Raw genomic sequence first — 6756 nt, 5'->3', positions numbered from 1 at the left:
GCAACCCCAGGGACTATAGCCTGCTAGGCTGTTATGGCCATGGGATTCCCCAGACAAGAATACTGGAGTGAGTTGCCATTTCCTTCTCTAGGCAGTCTTCCCGAACCAAGGATCAAACCCATGTCTCCTGCATTGGCAGGAGGATTCTTTACCACTGAGCCACCATGCTGCTGCTGCTGCTGCTAAGTCGCTTCAGTCGTGTCTGACTCTGTGCGACCCCATAGGCGACAGCCCACCAGGCTCCGCCACCCCTGGGATTCTCCAGGCAAGAACACTGGAGTGGGTTGCCATTTCCTTCTCCAATGCATGAAAAGGAAAAGTGAAAGTGAAGTCACTCAGTCATGTCTGACTCTTAGTAACCCCATGGACTGCAGCCTACCAGGCTCCTCCGTCCATGGGATTTTCCAAGCAAGAGTAGTGGAGTGGGGTGCCATTGCCTTCTCCGTAAGAAGTGTTCTAATTTCATTCTTTTACACGTAGCTGTCCAGTTTTCCCAGCACCACTTGTTAATGAGGCTGTCTTTTCTCCATTATATATTCTTGCCTCCTTTGTCAAAGATAAGCTGCCCACAGATGTGTGGGCTTTTCTCTGGGCTTTCTATCTTGTTCCATTGGTCTACATTTCTGCTTTTGTGCTGGTACCATAGAGTCTTGATGACTAAATTTGTAGTATAATCTGAAGTCAGGAAGGTTGATTCCTCCAGCTCCAATTTTCTTTCTTAAGATTGCTTTGGTTTGGGGGATCTTTTGTGTTTCCATACAAACTGTAAAATGTTTTGGTCTCATTCTGTGAAAAATACCATTGGTAATGAAAATATGGAATGCTTCATAAATTTGCATGCCGTTTTTGTGCAGGGGCCATGCTAATCTTCTCTGTTTCTTTCCAATTTTAGTATAGGTACTGCCGAAGCGAGCACTAGAAATCACTATTTCATGAAAAATTCTAGATTTGTTTTTAATTGGAAAGCTTTTTTCTTTTTGAAGACAAAGTTATACATAGGAAAATATTTTAACAGCTTTTAATTGATTTCATGTTTAGTATAATGTCTAATATATGTAATTATAAAACCTCAGTTCAGTTCAGTTCAGTTCAGTCACTCATTCATATCTGACTCTTTGTGACCCCATGAATTCAGCACACCAGGCCTCCCTGTCCATCACCAACTCCTGGAGTTTACCAAACTCATGTCCATCGAGTCGGTGATGCCATCCAGGCATCTCATCCTTTGTCATCCCCTTCTCCTCCTGCCCCCAATCCTTCCCAACATCAGGGTCTTTTCCAATGAGTCAACTCTTCGCATGAGGTGGCCAAAGTACTGGAGTTTCAGCTTTAGCATCAGTCCTTCCAAAGAACACCCAGGACTGATCTCCTTTAGAATGGACTGGTTGGATCTCCTTGCAGTCCAAGGGACTCTCAAGAGTCTTCTCCAGCACCACAGTTCAAAACATCAATTCTTCAGTGTTCAGCTTTCTTCACAGTCCAACTCTCACATCCATACATGACCACTGGAAAAACAATAGCCTTGCCTAGATGGACCTTTGTTGGCAAAGTAATGTCTCTGCTTTTGAATATGCTATCTAGGTTGGTCATAACTTTCCTTCCAAGGAGTAAGCATGTTCTAATTTCATGACTGCAATCACCATCTGCAGTGATTTTGGAGCCCCAAAAAATAAAGTCTGACACTGTTTCCACTGTTTCCCCATCTATTTCCCATGAAGTGATGGGACCAGATGCCATGATCTTCGTTTTCTGAATGTTGAGCTTTAAGCCAATTTTTTCACTCTCCTCTTTCAATTTCATCAAGAGGCTTTTTAGTTCCTCTTCACTTTCTGCCATAAGGGTGGTGTCATCTGCATATCTGAGGTGATTGATATTTGTCCCAGCAATCTTGATTCCAGCTTGTGCCTCTTCCAGCCCAGCGTTTCTCATGATGTACTCTGCATAGAAGTTAAATAAGCAGGGTGACAATATACAGCCTTGATGTACTCCTTTTCCTATTTGGAACCAGTCTGTTGTTCCATGTCCAGTTCTAACTGTTGCTTCCTGACCTGCATACAGATTTCTCAAGAGGCAGGTCAGGTGGTCTGGTATTCCCATCTCTTTCAGAATTTTCCACAGTTTATTGTCATCCACACAGTCAAAGGCTTTGGCATTGTCAAAAAAGCAGAAATAGATGTTTTTCTGGAAACATCTGGAACATCTGGAAGTTCATGGTTGACATATTGCTGAAGCCTGGCTTGGAGAATTTTGAGCATTACTTTACTAGCGTGTGAGATTAGTGCAAGTGTGCAGTAGTTTGAGCATTCTTTGGCATTGCCTTTCTTTGGGATTTGAATGAAAACTGACCTTTTCCAGTCCTGTGGCCATTGCTGAGTTTTCCAAATTTGCTGGCATATTGAGTGCAGCACTTTCACAGCATCATCTTTCAGGATTTGAAATAGCTCCACTGGAATTCCATCACCTCCACTAGCTTTGTTCATAGTGATGCTTTCTAAGGCCCACTTGACTTCACATTCTAGGATGTCTGGCTCTAGGTGAGTGATCACACCATCATGATTATCTTGATTATGAAAATCTTTTTTGTATAGTTCTTCTGTATTTTCTTGTCACCTCTTCTTAATATCTTCTGCTTTTGTTACGTCCATACCATTGCTGTCCTTTATCAAGCCCATCTTTGCAAAACTTACAGGATTCATTTTGTTCATTGAAATTGCTTCATGAGTGTTTGTCAGTTAAATTTAATAAAAGCTTTACTATATAGTTTTTGATAACCATGGTAATCATAGCTATTTTTATATGTAAAGAATGCTCATGAAATTTATAACATGTGATATAAATGACATACTCAAATGAAGTGGTAATATAACTATTCATGTTACCAAGTGTTACTGTAATATATGCCTCCTGTTTATTGCATATCACATGTCTCTTATAAATGGCACTATATGTCTATATCATCAGAAACATTTCTAGGCATAGACTTTCTAATTAATATGCATACTTTCTAGGATAAAGATAAGGCCTGGAGAAACAAGCATGGGCATGTGGATGTATAAAATATTTAGTACAATGAACACACAGGAGGGCCAACTTTTCAGTACCCATCCAAATTTTAAGCTACAGATTTAGATAGGTCAGCACCATGTTGTCTAAAACCCACTTTCTTCTTCACTTTTTAAGATGCCTTTTTGTCAAAGTGAATTTTGGTTATTATGTAATCTGTTGCTGCTGATTGGCAGTAAATTTTCTTACTCTTTGGAAGAGAATATTCCCTTTTAGGTCATTAAAGTATCAGTGGTGTTAAAAAATATCCTTGTGATTTAAAATTTAAAAGCCATTCAAATAATGGTTATTTCCTCTCTTTTAACAAAAGGCTAAGGATGAAAAATCAATTCAAATAGTATCTATTTGATATAATACAATTAAAATCTTGGTGTTTAGCATTTTAATATTGCCTATTAAATTGCAACTATAACTGGAAACTACACTTCTCCTTTTATAGATCTTAAACAGCTTGGTAAACTCTTAACTGCTTGTCAGTTTCCATGTATCAAAATGTACAACTTTGAACCAGGCAGCCACTGACTCTGGCTTTCCAGGCCTAAAAATCTAACAAGTCTCAGCACATTTCCTTCTGGCAGGGCTTGCCACCCCCTTCTCTGCCTTTGCTCTTGGGAGGCTGAGCGAGCATGTGTGTGATTAACTAACTACCACAGTGGCTCAGGCTCTGGAGCCAGGCAGATTTGAGTTCATGTCCCTGGCCTGGCTATTCACTATCAGGGTGACATGAGGAAAGTTACTGTTCCTGGTAGAGAAAAACCACCAGTGAAGATACAATCAGCATCCAGGGAAGGTAATGAAGATCCTTTTCTTAAAGAATGTTGCAAATGGGAGTCACCTGTGTCTTGGTTAAGGCTCCCTTTATGAAGCAGAAGTCTTCCTGCTCCAAGCTGAGACTTCTGGCTTTTTGTGCTTTTGATGATCTTGATCAAGTGACTCAACTAGGGAATTTTCAATTTCCTTATCTCTATAATGAGTCTATAAATATTCCATGATCTCTAAGTTCTTTTTGTCTCTGTGCTAAGCAATCAAACTCACTGTCAAGAACTATTGAATTTTTGTAGGTGGATGATTAATAAAAAGACTTTGCACTATAACACCATGTGAAACATTTTTGTTTACTGAGACTGGGTCAAGCCTTTCAAGTATTTGCAGAGACAGACACTGCTCTCCCCACTTAACAGTTCTGGAAACTGCAGCAAGTGACTGGCCCAAAACTGCAGTACGAGTGAAATGGCACAACTAGGAACAAAAATTACCCCTTCTGGTTTCTACTTTTTTATTTTTTATTGACACTACGGCTACTTTGCTGCAAGTATAGCACTTTAAAAAAGTACCACCACAGCAAATTAATGTTATTAGGTAAATAGCATGTTGAACATCTTTTCCCATCTCTGAACTCTAGGTCAGTGTTGAAGGTATAGCGTTATCAGACATTGCAAGACGAGTAGGTGGAAAATAAGACTACTTGAACAAAGTGGTTTTCTTATTTGGTATGTTTTTATATGATGACATAGTTACAGGAGCTATTGTGTAAATTTCAGGGGTAATAATATATATTTTCTAGATATTTATGATTTTCTGTTTAAATAAAGTGATGACTTTGCTCAGAAAGGAACAAATATTCTCATACAGAGATCTGGGAATGTTTTAAATAAATACAGTTATTTTGGTGATAAAAACATAAAAATGGGATTAAGATGTTCTTTCTGAGGATGCTAATGAAGATTGTGTACAATCGTATCAGTTTTAACCTCTTCATTCCCTGATATATAGGAACTATTTATGATAATCAGTGACCTTTTATTTGGAATATCACTAAAACATAGTTTTACACCTGGCAAATGTAAAGCTACTTTTCTCTCTATATATTTTGATTTGGATTAAGTGTTGCCTCATAGCTCCACTCATGATTCTTATGCATATTACAAATTTTGCAATCTGTTAATGCTATAGAACAGGCTGAGCTATTGCTATCATTACTATTTCAACACCCAAGAGCTTCCTTCCAATTAATTCTGAAATATTTCACCTTTTCTCTTTTCCCCAAATGTTAGACGAGGTTGAGGAATTTAAGAGTAAGTTGGTGAAACACAGGAATGGTAGTTTTGTAATATAATCCTTCCATTCACACTTTAAAGTCAAGTCAATTCAGTGAAGCTAGTAATTTTATAATTATCATAGATTTATTAGTCGGTGTTTGTAATCCCATATCTGAAGGAAAATTTAGAAAATAATTTTGTAAGTTTGTTCATCAATAAGATGGTGATAAATTAGTATGATACCGTATGTTGCAAGGTTTGAATTATGAATAAATATTTTTTAAAGTCTAACTGTAATAAACAAGGATCATACAATGTTAAATCTGAGCAAGTCTTTGGAGATTGTCTACTCAAACCATTCATTACATTTATTAGAAATGTAATGACTACCCTGAGACATGGGGTAGTCAGATTTCACCAGATGTCCAGTTAAATTTGAATTTCAGATGAACAATAGGTAATTTTTGGCATAAATACGTCCAATATAATATTTAATTATACTAAATAATCATTTGTTGTCCATTTGAATTTCAGATTTAACTGGGTGTCCTGTGTTTTATCCAGAAACCTTACCCACAGAGGTAACTTAATTTCTTTCTTTTCTTTTTTTTTGCCCATGCCATGCATGCAGAATCTTAGTCCCCTAACCAGGTGTGAAGCGTTTGCCCCCTACAGTGGATTGCTAACCACTGGACTGCCAGGGAATTCCATAATTCTTTTCAAAGGGTATACAGTTAACTATACACTGATGAAGGAATAGAATCTGAACAATTAAAGGTTTACAGAAAACTCTTCCAAAGAATTAAGTTCTATAGTAGAATGTTTTAGAAAAACAAAGTAACAATATGTCATAAACATAATTTTATAAAAATTGAAAATAACCAACCATTTAAAATGGAAACTTTCTAATCTCTTGACTCTAGCAACCAAATTCTGAATTACTTTATTCTCTTAGAATTTGTAAAGAGCTCACATTTAAAAATCAGAGTTTCTTTTTTTTTTTTCTAAAACAAGAGTATATGGTCCTCACTGTTAACCAGAACCGAATAGCAGCGATTCCTCTAAGCATGTTTCTGAATATGTCTAGTCAATGATTAAAGTAATTTTTAGTTATAGTGAAACCTTAGCTATGAAAAACTAAGAATAATTTAGTATCATATAGCTCTCAGTTCAGTTCAGTCACTGAGTTGTGTCCGACTCTTTGCGAACCCATGAATCACAGCACGCCAGGCCTCCCTGTCCATCACCAACTCCTGGAGTTCACCCAAACTCACGTCCATCAAGTCGGTGATGCCATCCAGCCATCTCATCCTCTGTCGTCCCCTTCTCCTTCTGCCCCTAATCCCTCCCAGCATCAGAGTCTTTTCCAATGAGTCAACTCTTAGCATGAGGTGGCCAAAGTACTGGAGTTTCAGCTTTAGCATCATTCCTTCCAAAGAAATCCCAGGGCTGATCTCCTTTAAAATGGACTGGTTGGATCTCCTTGCAGTCCAAGGGACTCTCAAGAGTCTTCTCCAACACCACAGTTCAAAAGCATCAATTCTTTGGCGCTCAGCCTTCTTCACAGTCCAACTCTCACATCCATACATGACCACAGGAAAAACCATAGCCTTGACTAGACGGACCTTTGTTGGCAAAGTAATGTCTCTGCTTT

General features: G+C 38.1%; 1 non-coding gene across 1 annotated transcript; it reads right to left on the bottom strand.

Moving 5' to 3' along the window:
* Positions 1 to 809: 809 nt before the first annotated feature.
* Positions 810 to 916, bottom strand: LOC133236484 (U6 spliceosomal RNA). The gene has a single exon (XR_009732907.1). It is a non-coding gene; the product is annotated as a U6 spliceosomal RNA (small nuclear RNA).
* Positions 917 to 6756: the final 5840 nt, after the last annotated feature.

Source organism: Bos javanicus, chromosome 2 (assembly GCF_032452875.1).
Source record: "Bos javanicus breed banteng chromosome 2, ARS-OSU_banteng_1.0, whole genome shotgun sequence".
NCBI classification, from domain to species: Eukaryota; Metazoa; Chordata; class Mammalia; order Artiodactyla; family Bovidae; genus Bos; species Bos javanicus.
This window is presented reverse-complemented; position numbering and strand designations above follow the sequence as displayed.